Source organism: Taudactylus pleione, unplaced genomic scaffold (assembly GCF_031769625.1).
Source record: "Taudactylus pleione unplaced genomic scaffold, aTauple2 ptg000064l, whole genome shotgun sequence".
NCBI classification, from domain to species: Eukaryota; Metazoa; Chordata; class Amphibia; order Anura; family Myobatrachidae; genus Taudactylus; species Taudactylus pleione.
The window spans coordinates 4,911,994-4,938,629 of record NW_028284466.1 but is presented as its reverse complement, the minus strand read 5'-3'; the positions used below and the strand labels follow the sequence as shown (position 1 = coordinate 4,938,629).

The window sequence follows — 26,636 nt, the reverse complement described above, 5'->3', positions numbered from 1 at the left end:
ATGTGGCCACATTAACTAGTGCAGTGTTTCCCAAACTATGTGCCGCGACACCCTGGGTTGCCACGCGAGCACATCTACAACCGGGCATTTAAGAAGATTTTTTTTCAGGCTATAGGGAGAGCAATGAGGTTTCCCTAGCCACTCTCCATAGCAATGCGGTACTCCCGATTTTGAGAGAACCGCATTAGGAAAGGGCCTGGTGTCAACCGGGTTACAGAGCAGCAGGCAGCTGCAGATCTTCCTTCCTGCTGTTCTAAGCTAGTGACACTCGGGGTCAGAGGAACGTGTGCTGAGCCCTGATTGGTGGAGCTCAGCACATGCTCCTCTGACCCCAGCAAACACAACGGGAGTACAGCATGGGGGAAGGAGCTGCTGGCTCCACATCAAGCAAGGTGATAGAGGTACTGCAGTCTGCCTGCATGTTTGTATGTATGTGGGACCCTGATGTATGTTTGTATGTGTATATGTGTGACTCTACTTGTGTGTATGTATGTATTTATGTCACGTAACCCTGCCTGTGTGTATGCATGTGTCTGTGTGACCCTGCCTGTATGTGTGTATGTATGTGTCTGTGTGACCCTGTCTTTATGTATGTATATGTGTGTATGTATGTGTGACCCCGCCTGTATGTGTGTAAGAATATATGACCCAGTCTGTATGTGTGTGTATGTGTCTGTGTGACCCTGCCTTTATGTATGTATATGTGTGTATGTACCAGCGGGGCGTGGCGCTGCATAGGGGGCATGGCCAGTCATACTACCTGGCAATGGGGGTGGGGCAGGGCTGTGGACATGGAATCGCGTCATTTTGGCTCCATCCCGGCTACACAGCCCCGAGATTTTCAGCATTGTGAAGCAGGGGACGGGGCCACAATGACGCAATTCAGCGCAAATCACATCACTGCCCCCCACCCCTGCTGGTGTATGTATATGTGTGTGTAGGTGTGACCCTGCCTGTATGTGTGTAAGAATATATGACACGGTCTGTATGTGTATGTGTGTAGGTGTGACCCTGCCTGTATGTGTGTAAGAATATATGACCCAGTCTGTATGTGTGTGTGTGTGTAGGTGTGACCCTGCCTGTATGTGTGTAAGAATATATGACCCAGTCTGTATGTGTGTCTATGTGTGACCCTTGGCTTAGGAGTGCCATGAAAACATTCTGAAAAAATAAAGGTGCCACGCACAGAGAAAGTTTGGGAACCACTGAACTAGTCCATTAAATATTTACATATTGTACAAATACGCAGTACACTTACAGAGAACAGCGCTATTTCCTCTGAGGGATAATGCTGCTGCTCTATAATCTTGGTGCAAAATAAAGTCCGGCCTTCTGTTATCAACATATGTCAATTGTCTGTGTGCAGGGAGTTGAAGACAAGAACTGTTACCTGGTTCCACCAATTTGTGAACAGTTTGCAGATAACTGCAGTGAGAGTGGTGAGTAATTACCAGCATATGTTTCTTTCTGCCTTAGCTTCCAGCAATTTAGTTACATTGTCATTGTTTTCAGATTTTCAAAGCAAATTATATGAAAATTGTGTTTGTTTTCCTATATAATGGCCTGATATAGAGTTGTATACAATTACAAACATGATGGTTTAGGTACAACTCTGATGCTTTGAGACCTGCACATACACAGGATCTGTACTGCATATGGCACAGGATCAGTACTGCATATGGCACAGGATCAGTACTGCACATGTGCTGATCTGTGTATACAATGACGGGCGCAGTGCCCCCTGAGTTGCAGCATGATTGACATGTTGCAGCCATTTGGGGGTGAGGAGGGGGCTGCGTTGTTGAAAACGGGGACACAACAAGGTGTGCCAAAGGCCAGGTGCTGCATCTTTCAATGGAGATTTTCTGGTCTCTGCAGTGTGATTACACTGGACACTTTGAGTCCGGGTTACTCAGATATCCGATGGTCACGCAGGTGCTCCGATGATGAAGCCGGTAAGAGGCTTCTATTACCACAAGCTGCTTTTGCATATTGTAGCACACTGGCTGCATACAAAGATGCAGCAGCTATGCTACTTTGTACAACTCTGACAGGTCCATTAATAATAACTGTATGTCAGTGGTGAATGTGGAGATGGAGGAGAAGAGGGTGGAGGGTGTGGAACAGCAGTAGGAGGAGGGAGTGTTGTACCCTGTGACAGGATGGTTTACTCTTTTCTCCTCAGCTTATCTGTGATTTTACTGATTGTCTTGGGGTTCCCGGGTACCATCATTACAGACCATCAGGGCTGGATTAAGGGAGGGGAGACAGGGGTGGTCGTCCCATGGGCCCCCACACAAAGAGGGGCCCCCACACAGGGTCGATGTGAACCTGCAGAGAACAGGTGTCCAGCGACACCTGTTCCCAGGATGAGTCTTAGCAGCAGCAGCGGCTGTTCTACTGACTGCAGCAGCACAGTTAGTGCTGCTGCATCAGCTTTCTTCTAGGGAGGAGAGAGGCCGGCTCCACAGAGTCCACGGTAGCGGATGCAGGGGGGTTTCTGCATACTTAGAAACCCTCCCTGACACAACATTGGGGGGCGGAGCCAATATGACAAGCCCCGCCTCCATATACCTGCAAATCAATGTATTACATCGAGGGGGGGGGCCTAATGGATCGAGGTGCCCGGCCCCTGTTGCAACCAGGACTGGTCCTGCAGCAGCTGCTGTATCAAGTGAAGGTATGTTTGTGTACTGTTTCAGTGTGTGTGTGTGTATGTATGTATGTATGTATGTGATCCTGTGCATATATGTGTCATGGTGTATACCAGTGGCGTAACTAGGGTATTTGGAGCCCAGGGCAAATTTGAAAAGGGAGCCCCCTCCCCCCATGTGCGCGCGCCTAAGGCGCGCGCGCGCCAAAAAATGGGCGTGGTCACTTAAAAATGGGGCGTGTCAACATGACACACCCCTTTATTTTCAAACTGAACATTCTTATCCATATGCACCTTAACCCCAGTAGTACCCCCAGTATGCAGTTGTGGTCCCTCTCATGCAGGCCCATAGTAGTGCCCCTTATACAGTATCCCCAGTAGTATCCCCAGTAGCGCCCAGGGCACAAACCCCGCTCGCCCTGCCCTAGTTACGCCACTGGTGTATACAGTATGTGTTATGTGTACACTGTGTATGTTTCAGTGTGCATGTGTTAATGTGTATATATGTATTAGTGTGTGTATACTGTTTACGTGTGAGTGTATGAGATATATATTCAGGACGCCCCCCCCCCCCAAAAAAAAAACAACTACGTTTGCCCCTGTCTTCATGTGGCCGGGGGGTAGGCTCTGTGTGGGGCTTTTGGGGAGGGGGGTAGGCTCTGTGTGGCTTGCCATGGGGCCCCCACAAGCCTTAATCCGGCCCTGCAGGCCTTCCGTACTGGTGTTACTCAGCGACCAGACTGTGAGGGCCAACTGTACACTAGCTGTAGGAGAGTAGTCACTGCCACCATCCAGCTCCTTAACTGCTACCTGAAACCACTTAAGTATAGATATATATCTGCTGGTGCACCAGGATGCTGGTGACTGGGGCTGGCTCCCCTTACCACTACGTTTGGTTGAGCACTGCAGAGTAGCAGGCAAAGAATTCACTTTCTTATATTGATATAATGTACTCTATTCGTAAATTATATAATGTATCTGATTGTGGCTTATCCCTGTTTCTGATCATCATTTGCACACACTTGTAAAGCGCAACGGAATATGCTACACTATATAAGAAACTGTTAATAAATAAATAAATAATATGTGCTTCAGCCTCAGGCACCTGAAACAGATGCACCTTTATACAGGCATATCTGTGAGTGTCTGCAGGGCTGCGTCTGACTGTAGCTTATATTGCAGTAACCCACCCTTACTGTGCTTGGACAGCGTAAGAAAATCCCTCCCTGCTCTCCGGTGTTGGGGAAATCTATGTTCAAGATCAAGATACATGCAAATCTGTAATAGAGATTTCTGAGTATGTGAGTGCAAAATCATGCAAACTACCCTATGCTAACTGGCTTAGCACTCACTGTACCTCAGCTCCTATGTGCAGGGGCACTGAGAGCCGTGCCGGGGGAAGGGGACGTGGCCTAATCACAACCACGGCCTCTTAGGATAGATAAAAATATTGATTTTTGCAGTCTCCCACTGCAGCCCAGCACACAGCAAGAGGGTGGGGGAGCGGCACCAGCAAGCCAGGGCCTGGGTAATTAGCACCCGCTCTCCCCCCTCTCAACACCCCTGCCTATATGTGGTCAGGAAGTCCACACTCACTATGTCACTTGTGAGTATGTCAGCGGCACAATGCCGCCGCAGGCTTCCTGACACAGCTTTAATGCTCTTTAGAGAATCTCATCAGTGTGGGCATTGTAACGTTAGACATGCCGCTTACCATCATGTTTACAATTCCAACACCCACTTGGGTAAAATGCTCTTAGCAGCAACACACCCATGTCGAGACCCAGGCACCCGCATTGTGAAGTCAGCATAGTGACTGGTGGATGCAAGTGGCCAATGTTGAAGTCTGCACATGCTTCTGAGTCTCGAACTGCGGATGGATTCCGATAATTACCGCTAGTGTTCACATAGCAAATCTGAACGCAGAGAGAAGGAATGTGGGTGGGCGTTCCTGGGTGCTTAGCCAGACGCAGACATGTCGCAGCAGTTGCACTGTCACCAACGCCCAAGTTCTGACTGACATTCTGTGCAACCATGGGGCTGCCCTAATGTCCGATGTGCGACCAATGTGAGTACGAAGGTGAATTGTACGCAAAAGGCAGATTAGAGACGCAGCCGGTGGAATATATAAGCAGTGTTATCCTGAGACCATTCAGTGCTACAGGCCCTCAGGGACAGATTTGTTGAATTGTCAATGGAACATGATCATATTGTGCCTTGTGGAATAAGCTTATTCAAAGGGGCCCATTTATCAAAGTGCATTTGAGGTAAATTCCCTGAAAACACCTGTTTTCGTGGGTTTACCTCAAATACTAAGTATCCCCCGAATGTATGAAGGAGGGACCGCAGCAGGTATCTCCGATACCTGCTGCAATCCGTCCATTGCCGCTGGCAGCCGCCTCCCCCATAGGTTTCTATGGGGGATGCGATGCTGCCAAATGTATCAATATTGGGAATGCGAAGCATTCCCGATATTGACCCCAGCAGCTAACGCCATCTGAAGATAGCGTTAGCCTCTGTGTCCTATGGGCACTTACCCGCATTTCAGCCGGCGGAGGGATCTTCCAGATCCCTCCACCGGCAATGGGCGCCGCTCATGTGCAGTCCGCGGGACTGCGCATGCGCAGCAGCCCGGAATGTGCTCCAGCCACATCGCAGGAACGGGCTCTTTTCGGAGCCCATCTCCCTGCATGTGCCGGGTCATACATTCGGCCGGTATGATCGCATTTTGCAATGCGATCATGGGCGGTACTGCATGCCCTGATCGCATTGTAAAATGCGATCCTTAATAAATGGGCCCCATAGTCTTATACATGTACACTTTCTGTTACAGTAATTACTTTGCTTCTGCTCACACACAGGCCCAGGAAATAAGAAACAATGCTATAGACAACATTGAGACCTGTGTGGAAATAATCATCACTACTATTTGTGCTGTTCTGCGATTCCTGATTTGGAACATTTATTGAGTAACATACGCACATTGTCCATCAGAAGCTGAGAACATCTGCTTTTATTATTCTAATAAATTATATTCCTTCCCTTACTGTGCTCACATGTTATCATTCTACATTGTCAGACAGGAAAGTGCACCCTGGGGGTAACAAAGGATTTGCCGTCACCTGAGATGTTATTCCTCCCTCTGCTGAGCCCATGTTAGTACTGTTTGGGGCAGCTATCATCAGTCTTAGGCACTTTTTTGTGGCACATGGAGAACATAGGTTCAGTCGACTAAAGAAAAACATACACACTGGTTCTGATTGGACGTAGCTGTATTCTTGTCTATGTCTTAAACTTTATGCAAATGCTACTGCAATGCTCCACTGTTAGCATCCGTAGGTGCTGAGATACCAGTTGGTGCGTATGTAGACCACCATCGGTCGCACCATCAAAGCTTGCATGAGTCCTATAGCAGATGCAGTATCTGGATCCGAGTATGGCCTCCTATGTGAGCGGTTGAGTGTATGTATAAGGAACCGCTTTCACCAACAAGCCTGCAACACTCCCATAACACTCCCATAATACACCCATAATACGGACCATCTCTTTGTGAGCACTAAGCCACCTCCCTGTCACTGCCCAGAAACAACGTCTAAATTTTCAACACATTTTTGTGACCATGGATCTCCCATGCACCTCAACCCAGAGCTGTCACTAGGGGTGGGCGACCGGTGCTGCTGCGCAGAGCACAGGACTCTGGGCCTGATTCAGAGCCGGACGCTATTTGTGCTCGCTCGTTCAGAAAAAGGGGCTGGCTATTTAAATCAACCGTTCGCTCTTTGCGGTCTGTTCACGCCTCTATGTCTGAACGAGCGAACAAAACATGCAAATGTAATTTTGAAAAAAACGCCCCCTGGCCGCTCGCATCATACGTCATGTCCGCTATTTATTAGATTAATCGAGTACATCGAAAGGCGTCTGAACTGCTCGCTATACTTGTGGTTGGTTTTTCCTACCACAATCATGCGAGCAGTTCTGACTATAAAACAACCAAGTGACGTGGTCAATGACGCTGCTTTGTTAATTATGCACACCCTTAAAACGCCCGTTTTGACCTTTAAGCACGCCTGCGTTCGGATCTCCACTCCCCGTTTTCAAGCACCTTCCCCTGTTACCACCCACAAACGCCTCATTCTGTCACTCAAAATAGCAGGTATTCGCTATTTAGCGAGCACACGATTTTCGGCCGCACTGACTGGTTCGCGCATGCGTATTAAAATCCGTACGCATGCGCAGTTGTGCGAACATCGGTAGGAACGAACGAGCGGCCTGAATCAGGCCCTCTGTGGGCAGCACATATATTAAAATCCGTACGCATGCACAGTTGTGCGAACATCGGTAGGAACGAACAAGCGGCTCTGAATCAGGCCCTCTGTGGGCAGCACATATCCGCCCCACGGCCCTTGTTTCTGGCTAGCAGGGTGCCTAGAACGGCAGACTGCAGCCAGGATCACTGCTGGGGGGGCCACAGGAGCATCCTTTAGATTAGGGGTGGGCAATAAGCCGCCCCCCAGATGTTGTAGAACTACACATCCCAGGGGGAGATTTAATAAAGCTTGGAGAGAGATAAAATTGGAGATAAATAGTGCCAACCAATCAGCTCCTAACTGTCACTTTACAGGCTGTGTTTGAAATATGTCAGGAGCTGATTGGTTGGTGCTATTTATCTCCAATTTGATCTCTCTAAAAGCTTTATTACATCTCCCCCTTAATGAGACAGGTGTTTCAGCACAGGTGTCTGCAATCATAAATTAAGAGGGTAGTCCAGGAGCAGAACATTTTGTACCTCATGGAACGGGTCACGTTGGAGGGTCTGGTGCTGCCTCCTGCATTACCATATCCGCACTGACGGAATTGCAAAGCTGCTTGCGAGCAGCTTTGCAATTCCATCCGTAGCTGAAACAGGCCCTTAGTAACAAATTACTTGTCTGAGAACGCCATGGGAACGCCTACCGTCTGAAGCCGGCATCAGTAATGATGTCAGTGGGAGTGACTTTGGCTCTGATAGAGCCAAAATCACTCCTGGGCTTGCGGCAGCGAGACCCTACCGCAAGGGTCTCGTCGCAAGCCCGATGGTCGCGATGGTCTTGACCATCGCGACCATCATCATGGACGCTCGCATAAGCTGTGGGTGGTAACCCACAGCTATGCGAGCGTCCATAAGGCCGCTCCACATTTAAATAGGACGGCCCTGATTCAGAGCGAGCGTTCTGCTCAGAGCGTTCAGCTCTGAATCAGGGCCTTAGTCAACAACATCTTAACTTTTAATTTCTGTATTGTCTTCTGTAACTTGGACCAATAAATGTAATCAGCCCCATCAGATGGCCATTGGGCACCCTCCCCATACCATCAGACCCCACATATGCCATCAGATCTCCTCCACATTATCAGACCTCCACATGTGCCATCAGACCCTCTCCTCAAGTATTCGAACACCTGCCACATGACCTGCAGTCCCCTCTACATAACATAAGACCCCACACACATACCATCAGACCCCTGACATATGCTATCAGATCCTTACATATATCATCAGACAGCTCCCACACACTGCATTCATAATCATACTTTCCAGTGTTGATTTTCTTCTTCAGGGTCCACAGGGGAGACAATGGGTATAGGTGGTGGTTAGGAGGACTGGACACCAACAGTTAAAGCTTTTCTGTCCCAGGATGTTCCGTTCCTTCCCCCCTATACTACGCCCACACCCTGAGGCAATTCAGTTTGTCGTGTGTCCGGCAGGAGCTGAATCAGTGGGGCTGCTTTTAAGCAGCCCAAGCTTTATTTTATGTTTTCTTTTATTTGTTTTACTAAAGAGCAGGCAGCGCTAGGCAGTCCTCTGGACACCAGCGCTGCTGCTCCATCACCCCTCCGAGGTGCCAGAACTCCAGGCCTAGGCTTGGTACTTATGGCAGGGCATCGGGGGGCCTGGCTAGCATGGCTCCACGGGAGGACCCCAGACTGAAGCCGGGAAACGGGGACAGGTAAGCCGGGTTCCCACTCGTGGGAATTTGCATCTATGCACAGTCTTACATCTGGTCTCAGGAGACAGACCGGAGGTGCTGATGAAGACACCAGTTTGTCCAGGACTCCACTAGACCACCAGGGCATAAAATTATACTGGCGCAGGGTATAAACAGAGGCCAGGGACCTGGTGGTTGATGTCAGCATAGTGGAGGTCAGCCCTCTCCCTGTGGCCCCTCCCACAGCTCAGGGTGCCATTCCACTGCAGTCTTGCCTCCCCTGAGCTGCTCCTCCTTCACCCTCCGCCACCTCAGAGACTCACAGCGTTCATTTTCTTCAAAGCAGCCACAGGTCTCCGGGAACGCTGGGTCCAGTATCCCTGTATACCTCTCCTAGGAGCCAGGTTATACAACGCTCTTTCCTACCAGCCACTGCAGTCTTTGTAGTTGAATCTAGTGCCCATTGCAGTTATATTTTATACTCTGTAATGTATGTGACTTGTGCTAGTGCTGCTGTCTGTTTTTTCTCTCTACTGTCAGCTTATACCTTCCCTTTCTTTCACAATAACCTGGGATACTGGTATATAGAAGGTTCACTGTACTTCACATCTACCTGTATTTGTGAAGGCTGTCACATACTGCGTGTGTTGCCCGCTGCTCAGTGCCATATTGTGTGTTATACAGTCCTTGCAACTATGTCTAGCAAAGGCAAGGTTAACAAGCAGGCTGCTGCACCTATACCGGTCTCTTGCAGGTACTGTTCTACAGGATTAACCAAGGAGGATTTAATTCAAGATGGTCTATGTGCATCTTGTTATACTGCCCAAGCCAGTCAGCCCCTCCAGCCCCTGGGCTTCCATTTCACAGATGTTGGCAAAAATTGTGGACCTCCTAGCAGTCCCTGCAGTAGCTCCCCCTATGGGATCGCCACAACAGGTACTCCCACCAATACCAGTAACTCCTATGCCTCCTCCATTGGTAGACATGCTCTCTACCTCAGTGCAGATTCTAGCAGCTATTTCTACAGTTTTTCAACAAATGTTGCAAAATGAGAGACACTTACCCAGTAAAACTACTAAACGTGCTGTATTATCCTCACAGTTCACACAGTTCTCAGATTCTGAAGTATCGTCTGGGGAGGCAGAAGATGCAGATCTCTCTCTCACTGAGCCCCCCTCGGGCGAGGAAGAGCTTCAGTCTAATTGAATGTACATGCACTAGTGAGGGCTGTCAAATATATTCTTCAAATAGAAGATGCAGAGCCCATTACTAAGGCAAAAAAGACACTCTTTAAGCGACAGAAACTGGTTTTGGCGGAATTTCCTCTGATCAGCTTTTTGAGCGAGGCATGGAATGCGCCAAGTAAAACGTTCCAGCTGCCAAAACGCCTGTTTTTATTTTTATCCTATTCCAGCAGCTAATTGTGCAAAATGGGAAGTTCCCCCAGTGGTGGATTCCCACGTGACACGTCTAGTTAAAAGCTCTACTTTACCTATTTCTACAGCATCCGTCGACGGATAGAAGGATTGAAGCTTGCCTCAAATCTGTATATTCTCTTACAGGAGCTATTACTCATCCAGCCATGGCTACTGCCAGGGTGGCCAAAGCCATTGAGAGCTGGGCAGATGCTCTAGAGAACTAATTTCCCTCTGATGCTTCTCAGGAACAGCTGTCCAACATCTCGCACATCAGGGATGCAGCTTCCTATTTAAGAGAAGAGGCTCTGGATACTAGTCTCCTAGCTTCTAAAGCATCTGCTACTTCGGTGGTAGCCCGCCATATCATTTGGCTTCATTCATGGAAGACCGACACGGACTCTAAGAAGGCCTTGAAATCACTGCCTTACACTGGGGAGATCCTGTTTAGCCCAGAGTTGGACAAGATTGTGACTACCTTGGCAGCTTCTAAGATGGCTTTCCTGCCCGCAGCATCTACACCAAGGCCTCGGATGTCATCCTTTAGGTCCTTTTGTACCCAGGGAAAAGCTGAGGGTCAGTCCTTTCCACGGCAGTTGGCTTCCACAAAGGCCTCCAAGCCCAGGACCAAGACTGCGCTACTAGACGTAAAACTGCCAAATCCGAGGACAAGCCTTCAGCCTTATGGGGCAGGCCTCTCTCTGGGGGATCCCATGGTGGGAGTCTGGCTTCTTCAGTTCGCCCAGTTCTGGCATCAGACCACCACAGATGCCTGGGTACAAGAAGTGGTCTCTCACGGGTATGTCCTCTCATTCCTCAGATGCCCCGCCCCAGCAGTTCTTTTACACAGGCCCTCCATCAGGCCCGAGCAAAACCCTGCTCCTCCAGAAGCCCATTCAGTCTGCTGCACTCTGGGGTGATAATTCCGGTCCTGTTGTCACAGCAAGGAACCGGTTATTACTCTACCCTTTTCTTGGTTCAGAAGCCCAGTGGGTCTCATCGGCCTATCCTCAATCTCAAATCTCTGAACAAGTTTATCAGAGTGCCCAGGTTTCCTATGGAAACCCTGCGCTTTATTGAACCTGGGGATTTTATGGTGTCTCTGTACATATAGGATGCTTACCTACATGTACCTATAGCGCCCTCTCATCAGCAATATCTCCGGTTTGCTGTCCTACAGCAACATTTCCAATTTCAAGCACTGCATTTTGGGCTTTCTACAGCTCTTCAGGTATTTACCAAGACCATGGCAGTTCTGGCAGCCCACCTTCATTGTCAGGGAGGAAGACCGCTACCATACTTGGATGACCTCTTGCTGTTAGCACACTCTCCAGAGCTCCTTCACTGCCATCTTCAGATAACCATGGCCTTTCTACAAAAACAAGGCTGGTTGATCTACTGGAAAAAGTCGTTCCTGACCCCTTTTCAAAGGATGGGACATCTTGGAGCCCTTCTGGATTCTCAAGTTCAGAAAATCTTCCTGACAGCGACTGCAGCAATGAGTGCGCAGGTTATTCCACAGTCGCCGAGTGTCAATTCACTCAGCAATGCAGACCTTGGGGTCCATGGTATCCACCTAAGCAATGGTGGAGTCTGGTAAATGAGCCTGATAGCAGTGGTGGTTTTCTGCACAAAGGAGCCACAGGTTAGAACTGAGCTCTAGGAAGCAACACTTTGCTCAGGCACCAGTGGTAGTTCTCACAGGGGATATGACTCTGCTGCAAGTCCCTGATAGGCTGCTGAGGTCAGCTGAGGCAGGAGCACTCTCACTGGAAGAATGCTGACATGGTGCATGATGGTGATGTCACTGCATGGTTCCCAAACAAGGTCAGGCAGAAATCCTGACCTGCAGCAAATGGCAAGGTAAGTCACACAATTTGTGCAGAGTGTGACCCTAAACCTCTCCATGTGGAATGGGCTGCCCCATCTGATCAGATCCCAGGCGATGGTTCTCTCTCCAGAAGTTCGTCTATCCCTCTCCTGGTGGTTACAGACATCCCACCAAAACAAGGGTCGTCCCTTCTGGATCCCGGATTGGGTGCTCCTCACCACAATCGCAAGTCTCCACGGGAAGGGCGCAGTGACTGGCCAGCACTCTTTCCAGGGTTTTCTTCAGGGCAGGCCAGTACAAGTACAGTCCGACAACACCACACTGGTGGCCTACCTCAATCACCAGGGAGGCACTCACAGTCGGGCAGCAATGGCAGAAGAGGCACGCATTCTCACATGGGCTGAACATTATCTCCCGGCCATCTCCGTGGTGTTAATCCCGGGGATTCTCAATTGGAAAGCGGATTTACTCAGCCGTCATGATGTGCATGCTGGGGAGTGGTCTCTACACCCAGTGGTCTTTCATCTCCTTGTGGACAAATAGGGTCTACCGGACATGGACCTCGTGGCCTCACTACACAACCACAAGCTTCCACTGTACGGGTCCAGGACAGGGGACCCCGAAGCAGCCTTTGTGGATGCTTTGTCAGTGAAGTGAACCTTCCATTTGGCGTACCTCTTCCCTCCAGTCTCCCTTCTTCCTTGGGTCTTTTGGAAATTCAAGCAAGAAGGGCATGGTTCTGTTGGTAGCTCCGACTTGGCCCAGACGCCATTGGTACTCCGATCTTCAAAGTCTCTCCATAGACGCTCCTCTCCAACTTCCTCAAAGCCAGACCTGTTGTCCCAGGGTCCCTGTCTGTCACGACCAGGGTCTCTCGGCATGGTAGTCGACGGGTAATACCTGTGAGGACGCTATGGCGAGGAGCGTCTGGCAGTGGCGGAGGTGCCTGGCGAAGAGCATTGGATGTGTGTGGTTCTGTGGGGGCATACTGTCACTCTGGTCTGGTTAGGCCTGGTGGTGTTTCCGTTCCGTTCTGGCATGGGCGCCGCCATCTTGCTTCCGGACATGTGACCTAGTTGCCCTATCCTGGTGTGTCACATGCTCCTCTCTGACCAGTCACGGCTGAGCACTGGGGATTTAAGGGAGTTCAGAGCTCCCTTGCATTGCCAGTGCAACGTGTTTCTCTGCGAGAGCTGAGAGAGAGTGTTCCTGTTCTTAAACCTGTCTATTGGATTCATTGCCTAGCCTGCCTTTCCTAACCCGCTCCAAACCCTGCTGGATTCCCCTACTTCCTCCATATACCTTTCTACCTGCCTGAGTACCTGAACCTGCTGTTTCCCTGCACCTTTTTTCATTTCATTCCCAGCTGGACTTCACTACCTCTGCCTGCATCAGCTACAGCTCACCAAACCTGCATTCACTTACAGCTCATCAAGCCTGCATTCTGTTTTAGCTCACCATACCTATACTGGACTGTTCTGCCTGTCTCTACCTGGACATTTGTTCATTAACACTCACAACAGTTATCAAGTGCACTTTAGTGCTATACCTGGACTTTTGTTTGCTACTCCCATGTCTTCTCAGTCCCTTATTAAAAACCCCACTTTTTCATTTAAGTCTGCTCCTGTGTCTGCTTCTATCACCACCCCGGGTCCACAACAAATTCAGAACCTAACACTGTCAACATCTGGACCTGGCCCATCTGTCTTTGACGGCATGGCTCTTGAGATGTCCCTTCTAAGGTCCAAAGGGTTTTCTTGCTTCATGGTCCAGACCATGCTCAGAGCGCATAAGCCGGTCTCCGCCTGGCTCTATCACCGGGTGTGGCATACATACTTCCAGTGGTGTGCTACCAGAAGCTATGACCCTCCGTTTTTTCGGGTTTCTCTGATCCTTGCCTTCCTTCAAGCTGGATTGGATCTCGGACTCCGCCTGGCCTCTCCGAAGGTGCACATCTCTGTGCTGTCCATCTGGTTCCAGTGCAGAATTGCTCCACCGCCGAATGTTACCACCTTCCTTCAGGGTGTCCTCCATATACAACCTCCCTTTGTCCCTTCTGTGGCTTTGTGGGATTTGTCAGTGTCTGTCCATGCACTTCAGGGGCCTCCATTTGAACCGCTGGACTCAGTAGACATCAAATGGCTCACTGCAAACACTCTTTCTTTCCTGGCTATCGCATCTGCCCATAGGGTGTCAGATTTGGGGGCGTTCTCCTGTTGCTCTTTATTTCTGAACTTTCATCAGGACAGGGCTGTTGTTCTTACTCGTCCTGGCTTCCTTCACTGGAAGTGACCAAAGACTGCACAGGTAGTGCAATAATAATCTGTAGTTTGGAAGCTGCATTGTTAGTGCAAGTGACGGCCATAAGTCTTCCTTAAAAGTCATAATTTACATGTGGAAGATGCTGTTTTATATTGAGTGTATTTAGCGGGAACTTACAAAGGGATTCGAGGTTTGTCGAGCATCAACAGGGTATGGGCAGAAAGAGCTGTCTTGTGTGTTTAGACACATCGGGACTGGCCCTGGCCAAGAGACAGGCAGCCCCACTAATGACAGGCAGCATGGCAGTAGTCACCACAGACTTTCAGTCTGGCAGCAAATGTAAGCATGTTTTGTTCAGTGAGTGTAACTTAGTATTTACTATTGTTGTTCAATATAAATACACAGGTCATATCATAGAACTCATGGAATGCAGTATCAGATTGTAAGCTTTGTGGAATATACTGCAAAGTGCTATACAATTACATAGTTTGTATGATGCACTACCATTGAAGGTAAACAGATAGGAAGATGTAGGGTAATCTGCTTTCATTATATTTATTTCCAAGCTTGCAATAGTAAGTGGCATTGTACCTGGAACAACTGTTCAGAGCCCTTATAAGCAGCAGATATTTAGATCTATGCCATAGTATATCTGAATATATGCTGTATTTCAACTTTCTATAGATGCTTAATACTGGTGTAAGGAGATGCACTATTACTTGAACTTGTAGTCTTGAACTCACCCTTCAGCCATGTATCCCAACATGATTAATATTACCAGAGTAAGGTTTTCCCCACTTGGTTATGCATTAAAACTATATGGTCTGAAATAAGTTTTCCAGTGTTCTGCAGTTGCCAGTGATTTCTACAGCTGCTCTTCTGAACAGCAGAAGTCTAAAGGCCCTGTGATCAATAATACTGACAGTGGCGTCAATAGTGTTGGTGTCACCCAGTGCAGTAAATGTACCACATCTTCGGCGCACATGTCTGAAATGGGCGTGGCTCTGTGGGGAAGAGGGCTTGGCCTCATGGCACACCTCCATTTTCATTACACTGGGGGAGTGCCCAGCACTCTTAATGATGCTGGGCTGCCCCCAGGGACTCTTTCCGCACTGCCAGATCCTCCTCAGTGACAGGGACCCGGGCATTGCACAGTGACATTATCATTCAGAGCCCACTCCTGGCTTCCATCATTGTGTTGTCACCCCCTCCAATGGTGTCGCCCAATTCTATCCACAACCACCCCCTCCCCCACCACCCTAGTGACACCAATAAATACTGGTCACTGCTCAGGTTTTGGTGTAGCTCTTTGAATGTATCATGAGCAAATTATCTTAATGTGCTTGTCTGAATGAGCCAAAATTGATTATGCCGATGGGAAGTCATAGAAAAGTATTAAAGCTGATGTTAACTTTAATCTAATAGGTTAAGAAATATCTTAAATTCTAGGTTGGTCCAGAAGCGATCATTTCCACTTTGTAGTTAATTGCTGCACCGCAAAATCTGGAAGAAAATTTACAGCAGCATTTCATCATTTACTCACTAGGTGGCAGTACTGTAACAAATGCAGCAGGAAAAATAAACCTGTTGTTAACAAATCTGCTGGGTACTCACTAAACGACTTGCAAACGATGAATGTCATTAATGATTTCCCCTGAACTCCCCGGCACTCCTGGACTAACTATATAGTGCATACACATTGTGCAATTTTACCAACGACCAAACGATATATCGTTCACCGTTAACGATTTTCAAATTGTTAGATCGTTAACGATACATTGTTTGCTGTCCCAAACACCTGACGACCATCTTAAAGATATCCTCAAAATTTAAATAGGGAACTGTACTATTGACACATATGCATGCACAGAGCAGTGAGGGCCTGATTCAGAGCCGCTCGTAAGCGGCCGCTCATTCGAGTGATGTTCGCACATCTGTGCATGCGTATGGATTTTAGTACGCATGTGCGAACCAGTCAGTGCGGTCAGAAATCGTGTGCTCGCAATATAGCGAATGCCTGCTAATTTGAGTGACAGGGTGAGGTGTTTGTGGGTGGTAACAGGGGAAGGTGCTTGAAAACGGGGAGTGGAGATCCGAACGCAGGCGTGCCAAACGGTCAAAATGGGCGTTTAATGGGAGTGCATAATTAACAAAGCAGCGTCATCGACCACGTCAGTTGGGTGTCTTTTAGCCAGAACTGCTCACATGTTTGCGGTAGGAAAATGCAACCACAAGAATAGCGAGCAGTTCATTCGCCTTTCGATGTACTCGATTAATCTAATAAATAGCGGAGATGACGTATGATGCAAGCGGCCAGGGGGCGTTTTTTACAAAAAAACGTCCGCATGTTTTGTTCGCTCGTTCAGACCTAGAGGCGTCAACAGACCGCAAAGAGCGAACAGTCAATTTAAATAGCCAGCCCCTTTTTTCTGGACGAGCGAGCGCAAATGGCGTCCAGGTCTGAATCAGACCCTGAGATCCATGCTGCAACTAGGACGCACAAGAAGACTGTGCTGATTCATTTGAGAATTTAGAGAACTCCAGAAATTAGTGTGGGACTATGGACCTCATTCAGAGTCGGTCGTACCCAGCGATGTTCGCAAAACAGCGCATGCGTAAGTTTCGCAATGCGCGTGCGCAAACTAGCTGTTGCGTTCGGAAATTTTTCTCTCCTTCAACTTGGCCAGGTCATTAGTTTGAATGACTGGATGAGGCGTTTGTGGGTGGTAACAGGGGAAGGTGCTTGTGAACGGGGGAGTGGAGATCCGAACGCAGGCGTGCCTGACTATGCAAACGGCATTTTATGGGAGTGCATAATTAACTAAGTAGTGTCATGGCACATGTGACATGGGAGGTTTTTACACTGACTAGATCGTAGTGCTTAAGAGAGAGTAAGGTCAACCTTAAGCTCTACAACCAGCTCCGATGGTCTCGATTAATCCTTATATGCCCGGAGATGACGTGTATTGTGAATGAGAAGGGTTTTGGAGCAGAAATACGCCTGGCGCTAGCAGAGTCTCAAGGGACCTGGCGCGCCAAGAGGGGCTGTTTGAACGCAACTGCAGCAAAGACAAGTGAGGACACATCTGTATTAAGTCCATGAATTTATAATAAAATAGTTTTTAATATATATAAAAAAAAATTAAAAATTCACCTTGAACTTAAGTTGTAGTGTTTTTTTTTTAAATAATATGTTTGCGGCCGCGCGTACCGCACAAGGGGCGCAGGTGTCTGGGGGTGGGGGCACAATTGCTCTCCCCTTCTACATATAACGCAGGGAGAGAGAGAACTGACTGCTACAGCAGCGGGATCGATATGATTTACCGCCGGACACATGTCTGGCAGTTCAAATCCCGACGCCGGAAGACCGGCACCAGTGAAGATCTCAACTGTGCTAAAGGTAAGTATAAACTAACCTAACCCTCTCTTAGGGGTGCCCAACCCTAACCTCCCCCCCCCCGGGGGTGCCTAACCCTCCCTTCCCCTAGCCTAACCATAACCCTCCCAGGGGGTGCCTAACCCTAAGTCCCCCCCGGGAGCCCCTAACCTAACCGTCCCCCCCAAGCGGCTGCCCGCGCCCGGCTTACCTTCAATCCATACTTGCCGACAATCAGCTCCAGCCTTCCAGGAGGGAGCTGATTGTCGGCTAATAGCAGGGGGCGGGGCCGGCCATTGGGGACGGAGCCGGGGGCGGGGCGGTCATTTGGTGGCACACTGGGGGCGGGGGCGGGGCCGCACGATCGCATCATCATGACTCCGCCCCCTCTTCACAATGCTGTTATTTTCAGCATTGTGAAGCAGGGGGCGGGGCCACGATGACGCGATTCTGCGCAAATCGCGTCACCAGGCCCCCCGCTGCGGGGGTTTCCATTTTTTTCAGGTGGGAGGCAGGGAGGGTCGCAAGCTTCCGGGAGGCTTGTCTGCCTTTCTGGGGGGCCGGGAGCGGCACCCGAAAATCGGGAGGCTCCCGGCCAAATCGGGAGGGTAGGCAAGCCTGCTTCAATCGGGATGCTGGGCTCCCGGCGTAGGTAAAATGACAGGCATCAGGATTTCGACGCCTGTCATTAGACCCTTGCCGGGACTAGACATTCGGGATGCCGACGGTCGGTATTTAGACCGTCGGCATCCCAACTGCATACCACTGCAGCAGCCTCTCTCCGCAGCCCAGCACACAGCGTAACAGCAGCTGTCAGTCCTTTCTCTCCCTGCATGAAAATTAAACAACAGCGGTGGCTGCGACTGGGGTGGGAGGCAGGCTGCAGGACCAGGGCCCCTCCAACATGCCCTGGTAAATAGTACCCGTACCTCCCTCCTCTCTGCGCCCCTGCATTCGGGACTACTGCAGACAGTCTGGACATCGGGCAGTCTGTCCGCAGTCCAGAGCAGTAGCGTATTTACCGCTAGGCACCCCAGGTGGCTGCTTAGGGCCCGTCGGGACCCAGGGGGCCCCGTCAACAGGTGCATTGATTGGAGTGCATTTATATTTCTGGCGGTAACCTGAGCTCCGCCAAAAATGTCCGAGCGCTGGGCTGGCTGAGTCCCGGGAAGCTGTCAGTGATGACAGCTGCCGGGTGACAGCTCCAGCGCAGCACACGCCGGCCTACATCTTCCTCCCACAGTCTGTGCCTTGTGCGTGTGATCCGCCATGACGCATCTGCGTATGACGTCACACGAACAGTGAGAGGAGCCGGGACGCGTGCAGAGGAGTGAGCTGCTTTCTGCTGACCCCTGCTGAGGTATGTGTCTCCGGTGCCTGCCTGCAGTGTTTAATGTAATATACCAGCCGCGGGGGAGGAGGGGAGCTGGGTGCACACACTATCCCCGTTTAGCAATCCTCAGGGCCAGGCTCAGACAAAGAGGGGGGGTACACATTATCACATTGTCTGAGTCTGGCCCTGAGGATTGCTACAAATAGGGGGGGGCACACATTATCACAAATTAAAATATAGTGCTATGAATATTTTGAGACGGGGGGCCCCAAATTGCTGTCCTGCTTAGGGCCCCATGAGGTCTAAATCCGCCTCTGGTCCAGAGTACAGGCAATCTCGGATAAGCAATGTCCAGAAATGTAAATCCACACTGATGGAAAGGTCACACTCACAATCTTGCGAGTGCAGTGGACCTCTCTGCACCTGTCCATGGGTTCACCTTCCAATACAACAACATCCCTAAATATATTGCCAGGAAAGCAAAGCAATGGATAGGAAGGATAATTTCCTTGAGTGCCCAAATTGCTCCTGGCCTAAATCCATAGAAAATCTGTGGATGAACATGAAGAGTCATCAACAGCATTCACAGATGTTTTCTGCTTCAACATCCAGGCACAAAAATAAATAGGGTAGTACTTTCATTTTTACAGAGTATACACAGCCTATCCCAGAAATAGAGTAGGAAAGGAATGCCTCCTAGTAAGCTCTCTACACATTTAAAAAAAAGTAAGAGGAAATTCCTCTCTGTTAGAGGTGAGTAATGAGAAGCCAGTTACATTCTTAGATAGTCTCTTGTGTCCCTAAACTACATGCAAGTAAAACTTTATGTCAAAAGTTCGAACTGGTCAGGAGGAATACCCAGGAGCATCGATAGTTACGCCCTGGGAGCAGGTCATACTTACCCGGGCCGGGCTGGCTGGAGGGGCCAAGGTCAGTAGCACATTAGGCAGAGAGGGAGAGGGGACTGCTGCTGCACAGTGCCAGAAGTATCTCTCACCAGCCCAGCACATGCTGCTGTTTGCTGACCCCAGCAGCAGCAGTCTCCCCTCTTTCCCTGCCAGTGTTATGGTGGTGTTCACACCGATCGCCCCCTCCCTCATGGATCTGCCCCCTAGCTGAGGGGGACAAGTCTTCCCCCATACTCTTTTAAAAAAATATTGAAGGGGGCGTGGCCACACCGCCTCAATTTGGTCATGCCCCCAGTACCAGGGCCCATCACTGCTCTTGACGGCCCAGGGAATACTAATAGGAGGGAGCTGATGCAGAAGTCAACACATGTTGGCCGTAATTTCTCCTGCATTGAACTATGAACCTGATTTTCAGAGATGGACACTATAGTGCAGCCACTGCATCTTTGTACGCAGTGTCTATGACGCTTACAGCAGGCATCTGTGATCCACTGCTGCATCCGAAGACGCAGCATAAGATCAACTGCATGAGCAACGGACATCTGAATAACTCTCATGTTACTCAGGATGTCCGGCAAAATCGCCCTGCCACTGCCAGTGATGTTGGTTCAGAAGACACAGCCTCTGGCTTCGGCACACCCAGAAAACGGGCTAACATGACTGAATTTCTGAAACGCTCCCTGTCACAGCCCTCAAATACCAGAAGTATGTCAGTCATGCTGCAGCTTTGGGGCACCGCAAACCAACAGAAGCGTATATCCGTCTGTATGTAGAGATTTACAGATTTCTCCGGCTGAATCTCCCCTATACGTGCACTTGGTTTAATACCTGTCCTCAGCTTCAGTGAATACTTGCACCAGCTTTATCCTTTGTGTTAAAGATCCCCCTAAAAACACGCGTTTTCACACAAGCGGATAACTCCTAGCTCACAATTCTGTCTACATGCCTACGTTCAGACATACTGTTCCAACCCAGTTATGCCCCTTTGGACTGCGCTGCAGCCCCACCCCTACAACCTCCAATTATGGGTGTTGAATTTAAAAACTAATACACCTCCAAGTTCTGCTGTGGTAATTTGGTGATTAGGTAGAGACCAGGGAGGTCATCCTCTTAAATTCTTGCAACATAAAAGATCAAGAAAAAATGGTTAAAGACTAAGGACTGGAAGAAGATTTTTAAAAAGGTGCATGATGTGAATAAAATTGATTGATATAGGATGGTAATTAGCAAACGTGGGGCCCCTACCTTCATTACGGAATTATAAACAGTGTCGAATAGGGGATTACTGTACGCCTCATAAAGTTATTAAGTGATAAGTATACTTGAAAGATATCGGCCAAATGTAATAGGATGAGAGTTTAGAAAATGTCAGCGTTTAGCAGTAATCGCTCACATTGGTCAAGTTTTATCTTCAAAATGGGAAAACATCTGGATGAGAGTTTAAATTGTGGGGGTTGTTTTGATTCTAAAAACATGTGAGTTTGCATGTTCTGGGACTCTATTACATTGTGCGAGTTTGCATGTTCTGGGACTCTATTACATTGTGCGAGTTTGCATGTTCTGGGACTCTATTACATTGTGCGAGTTTGCATGTTCTGGGACTCTATTACATTGTGCGAGTTTGCATGTTCTGGGACTCTATTACATTGTGCGAGTTTGCATGTTCTGGGACTCTATTACATTGTGCGAGTTTGCATGTTCTGGGACTTTACATTGTGCGAGTTTGCATGTTCTGGGACTCTATTACATTGTGCGAGTTTGCATGTTCTGGGACTCTATTACATTGTGCGAGTTTGCATGTTCTGGGACTCTATTACATTGTGCGAGTTTGCATGTTCTGGGACTCTATTACATTGTGCGAGTTTGCATGTTCTGGAACTCTATTACATTGTGCGAGTTTGCATGTTCTGGGACTCTATTACATTGTGCGAGTTTGCATGTTCTGGGACTCTGGACCTCATTCAGAGTCGGTCGTTGCGGCCGGATATGCAAATGAAGTGTTCGCAAGTTGCATCATTAAGATGGGATCGTTAGCTGGACGAGCGAGGGGAGGATGCGGCCGTAAGACTAAAAATACGCCCCCTTCTCGTTCGCATTACACGTCATCTCCGGGCATATAAGGATTAATCGAGACCATCGGGAACCATCGGAGCTGCTCGTAGAGCTTAAGGTTGACCATGCCCTCTCTTAAGCACTACGATCTAGTCAGTGTAAAAACCTCCCATGTCACATGTGCCATGACACTACTTAGTTAATTATGCACTCCCATAAAACGCTGTTTGCATAGTCAGGCACGCCTGCGTTCAGATCTCCACTCCCCCGTTCACAAGCACCTTCCCCTGTTACCACCCACAAACGCCTCATCCTGTCACTCAAACTAACGACCTGGCTGTGTTCAAGGAGAGAGCAATTTCTGATCGTAATAGCTAGTTTGCGCACGCGCATTGCGAATTTTACGCATGCACAGTTTACCGAACATCGGTGGCGTACGACCGAGCGGCCGCAATGACCGACTCTGAATGAGGTCCTCTATTACATTGTGCGAGTTTCCATGTTCTGGGACTCTATTACATTGTGCGAGTTTGCATGTTCTCAGACTCTATTACATTGTGCGAGTTTGCATGTTCTCAGACTCTATTACATTGTGCGAGTTTGCATGTTCTGGGACTCTATTACATTGTGCGAGTTGCATGTTCTGGGACTCTATTACATTGTGCGAGTTTGCATGTTCTGGGACTCTTACATTGTGTGAGTTTGCATGTTCTCAGACTCTATTATGTCAAAGCTGGATTATTGGCTGAGACAAGATCAGTTTAAAATTGAATCGCAGCGACACCATCTTGCGACTGGCCGCAAGACGCCATCTTGGAAATTAGATCGCAAGACGCCATTTTGCGAATGGCCACCTAAGCGCCATTTTAGATAAACTCACACTTTAGTACATGTGGCGATATTACTATTAGCATCATGCGATTGCATCTGTGACCATCGCCATAAGTGATGGCGATTCACCAAAAGCCCATTTCATGACTTTACGTAGTTTGGGTGCTCTGGATAAAGTGTATATTATTATAATTCCCCTAAAGGATATATTTCAGAAATGGCTGTACAGTATGTCAAAATTGGATTGCATTAGCTAAACAGAGCAAATGGCTATGTGACAACTAGCCTGTGTAGACAAGCTTCATGGACATAACGTCTGCTCTCACTCCAGGTTGCCCTGCTCTAATATAGCAAGACGGTCGTTTGTAGCACCTTACATTAGCAGGCTTCCTACAATAAAATACCTTCAAAGCCAAGAGTGTTATCTGAGGTTTGGGTCTTGTAGCTGTGCTAATTTGCATCCACACAGGCCCTGGGAGAACGAAGACCAGTATTTTTGAGCATGAAAAGGGTGGGGGCTGCTGGGGCATGAGCAAGTCATGGAACTATAAGGCTCAGCATTCCACACTGCTAGGTGTTCACTTAAGGTGCATACACACTAGACGATATGCTCCCTGAGCGATATCGTCTAGTGTGTCCCCGGCAGGCTGTGCTCAATGTCGTTCATGACATTGAGCACAGCCGCTGAACGATATCATTAGCGATATCGTTCAGCGCCGGGCTCTCTCACCCATTCCCTGACATGCAGCAACCTGACGAGGTCGTCAGGTTGGCCTGCATGTCAGCGCGATGAACGATGATGACGAACGACCCGCGGGAACGCGCGTCGTCATCATCGTTCATCTTTTTTGTGTTAAAAATGGACGATAAAGTGGACGACTGAACGATAACGATATCGTTATCGTTCAGTCGTCCACTTTAATCGCCCAGTGTGTACGCACCATTAGTTTAAGTGAGATTTAAGTGCACCATTTCTCATACACACATTAATACGCACAATTGCGCTGTTAACTAATCGCATATTAGCGTATACATAAGATCATGTATGAAAACGCTGTTTATTAGCTTCATGTGCACGCATCTGCCCCAAGTTAACTAGCGTCTTTACATCACACCCCGCATACTTACACATTACATATTCACATAAAAGGTTTAATAAGCTTTAAAGTATAAGATTTAAGTTTGTTCATTTAGCATAAATGCTGTGAAATAAAGATTATTTGGTAACTAAGGTTTTATACATGATAAGTAAGCCGTGATTGGTATTGTACTGATGCGTACTCTTTCAACAGTATTCCGGTACAATCGGTGTGGAGATCGCATCATGCATTCTCAACTTATGGACCGCAGAGACTTCAAGCAACAAAATGTACATTATATGAACAACTGTTAGGATGTTGCGTGAGGCAGGAAACCAGAGACCCCCAGTTGTTAGAGGCTGGGTTGTGTCTATTTAAATCAACCTGTTAAATGCCTTGTAACATATGCCCTCTCCTTTAGGACCAATGATATTAGCAACAAACTTCTCTATTGTGTTGTTTATTTCTGGGGGGTATAAATATGTGTGCTCTGACCCTGGGTTCCTAGTCTTTGTGCTGAATGCTGATTGACGAGGGGTTTCTTGCTGATGCCTAACATCTGGTCCAGAGAGCGCTGCGTATGTATAATTGTACTTGGGTCTGTATAATCTCTTTGCGCTAAGATTATATGAGGATAATAGTGTGTAACTGCTGTACTTTTACTTGAATAATACTTTGTGCTTTGGAGCCACAGGTTCTAGGTCTGGAGTCTTTATTTACTGTATGACTGCGTACGCAAATTAGCGTCATCCTTAGAGGTTTATAGGAAGGATATTAGAAGGTATAGGCATGGGTATATAGAGGTTCAAAAGCAGTATCCTTAATTACATTGTGCGAGTTTCATGTTCTGGGACTCTATTACATTGTGCGAGTTTGCATGTTCTGGGACTCTATTACATTGTGCGAGTTTGCATGTTCTGGGACTCTATTACATTGTGTGAGTTTGCATGTTCTCGGACTCTAATACATTGTGCGAGTTTGCATGTTCTGGGACTCTATTACATTGTGCGAGTTTGCATGTTCTGGGACTCTATTACATTGTGCGAGTTTGCATGTTCTCAGACTCTATAACATTGTGCGAGTTTGCATGTTCTGGGACTCTATTACATTGTGCAAGTTTGCATGTTCTGGGACTCTATTACATTGTGCGAGTTTGCATGTTCTGGGACTCTATTACATTGTGCGAGTTTGCATGTTCTCGGACTCTAATACATTGTGCGAGTTTGCATGTTCTGGGACTCTATTACATTGTGCGAGTTTGCATGTTCTGGGACTCTATTACATTATGCAAGTTTGCATGTTCTGGGACTCTATTACATTGTGCGAGTTTGCATGTTCTGGGACTCTATTACATTGTGCGAGTTTGCATGTTCTGGGACTCTATTACATTGTGCGAGTTTTCATGTTCTCAGACTCTATTACATTGTGCGAGTTGCATGTTCTCAGACTCTATTACATTGTGCAAGTTTGCATGTTCTGGGACTCTATTACATTGTGTGAGTTTGCATGTTCTGGGACTCTATTACATTGTGCGAGTTTGCATGTTCTGGGACTCTATTACATTGTGTGAGTTTGCATGTTCTCAGACTCTATTACATTGTGTGAGTTTGCATGTTCTGGTAATCTATTACATTGTGCGAGTTTGCATGTTCTGGGACTCTATTACATTGTGCGAGTTTGCATGTTCTGGGACTCTATTACACTGTGTGAGTTTGCATGTTCTGGGACTCTATTACATTGTGTGAGTTTGCATGTTCTGGGACTCTATTACATTATGTGAGTTTGCATGTTGTGGGACTCTATTACATTGTGTGAGTTTGCATGTTCTGGGACTCTATTACATTGTGCGAGTTTGCATGTTCTGGGACTCTATTACATTGTGCGAGTTTGCATGTTCTCAGACTCTATTACATTGTGTGAGTTTGCATGTTCTCAGACTATTACATTGTGCGAGTTTGCATGTTCTGGGACTCTATTACATTGTGTGAGTTTGCATGTTCTCAGACTATTACATTGTGTAAGTTTGCATGTTCTGGGACTCTATTACATTGTGCGAGTTTGCATGTTCTGGGTCTCTATTACATTGTGCGAGTTTGCATGTTCTGGGACTCTATTACATTGTGGGAGTTTGCATGTTCTGGGACTCTATTCCAGTGTGCGAGTTTGCATGTCCCACGGCGCCCAGGGCACGCACCCTGCCCGACCCCCCCTAGTTACGCCACTGCACATCACTGTGACGCTCCATGATCTGGTGGTCACTGCGAACCTCTGCATTATACAGCATATCACTGTGATGCTCCCTGATCTGGCGGTCACTGCAAACCTCTTTGCATTATATGGCACATCACTGCACTGCTCCCTGATCGTCTGTCACTGAGAACCCCTCTGCATTATATTGTAGTCACTGTGATGCTCCCTGATCTGGCGGTCACTGCAAACCTCTTTGCATTATATGGCACATCACTGCACTGCTCCCTGATCGTCTGTCACTGAGAACCCCTCTGCATTATATTGTAGTCACTGTGATGCTCCCTGATCTGGCGGTCACTGTGAACCTCTCTGCATTATTCAGCAGTCATTGCAATGTTCTATTCATTTTATGTTGATCACTGTAACCTCTGCATTATACGGCAGTCACTGCGATGCTATCTGATCTGGCGATCATTGCGATGTTCCCTGCATATCTCTACATTGTCACTATGATGTTCCTTGCTTTATATGGCGGCCGCCGTAATTTTCTCTGCATTACAATAGAGGTCACTGCAACGCTCTCTGTATATTATATATCAATTACTGGCCAGTGTTTGAATCATCTAAAGTCTCTCCTGCCTTATGCTAGAAAAATAAATATGTTAGGTGAAATTAAAGAAGAATTCTCAAGGACAGGGTGCAAAAATGTCTAGGTGCGGCTATATGTGTGACAGTTCGACAAG

The 26,636-nt window shown here is 48.0% G+C and overlaps 1 long non-coding RNA gene across 1 annotated transcript; it reads left to right on the top strand.

The window, feature by feature from the left end:
- The first annotated feature begins 330 nt into the window (after window positions 1-330).
- Window positions 331-24,394, top strand: LOC148534758 (uncharacterized). Its single transcript, XR_015876880.1, has 3 exons — window positions 331-401; window positions 1,367-1,439; window positions 23,917-24,394. It is a non-coding gene; the product is annotated as an uncharacterized LOC148534758 (long non-coding RNA).
- The last annotated feature ends 2,242 nt before the right edge of the window (window positions 24,395-26,636 follow it).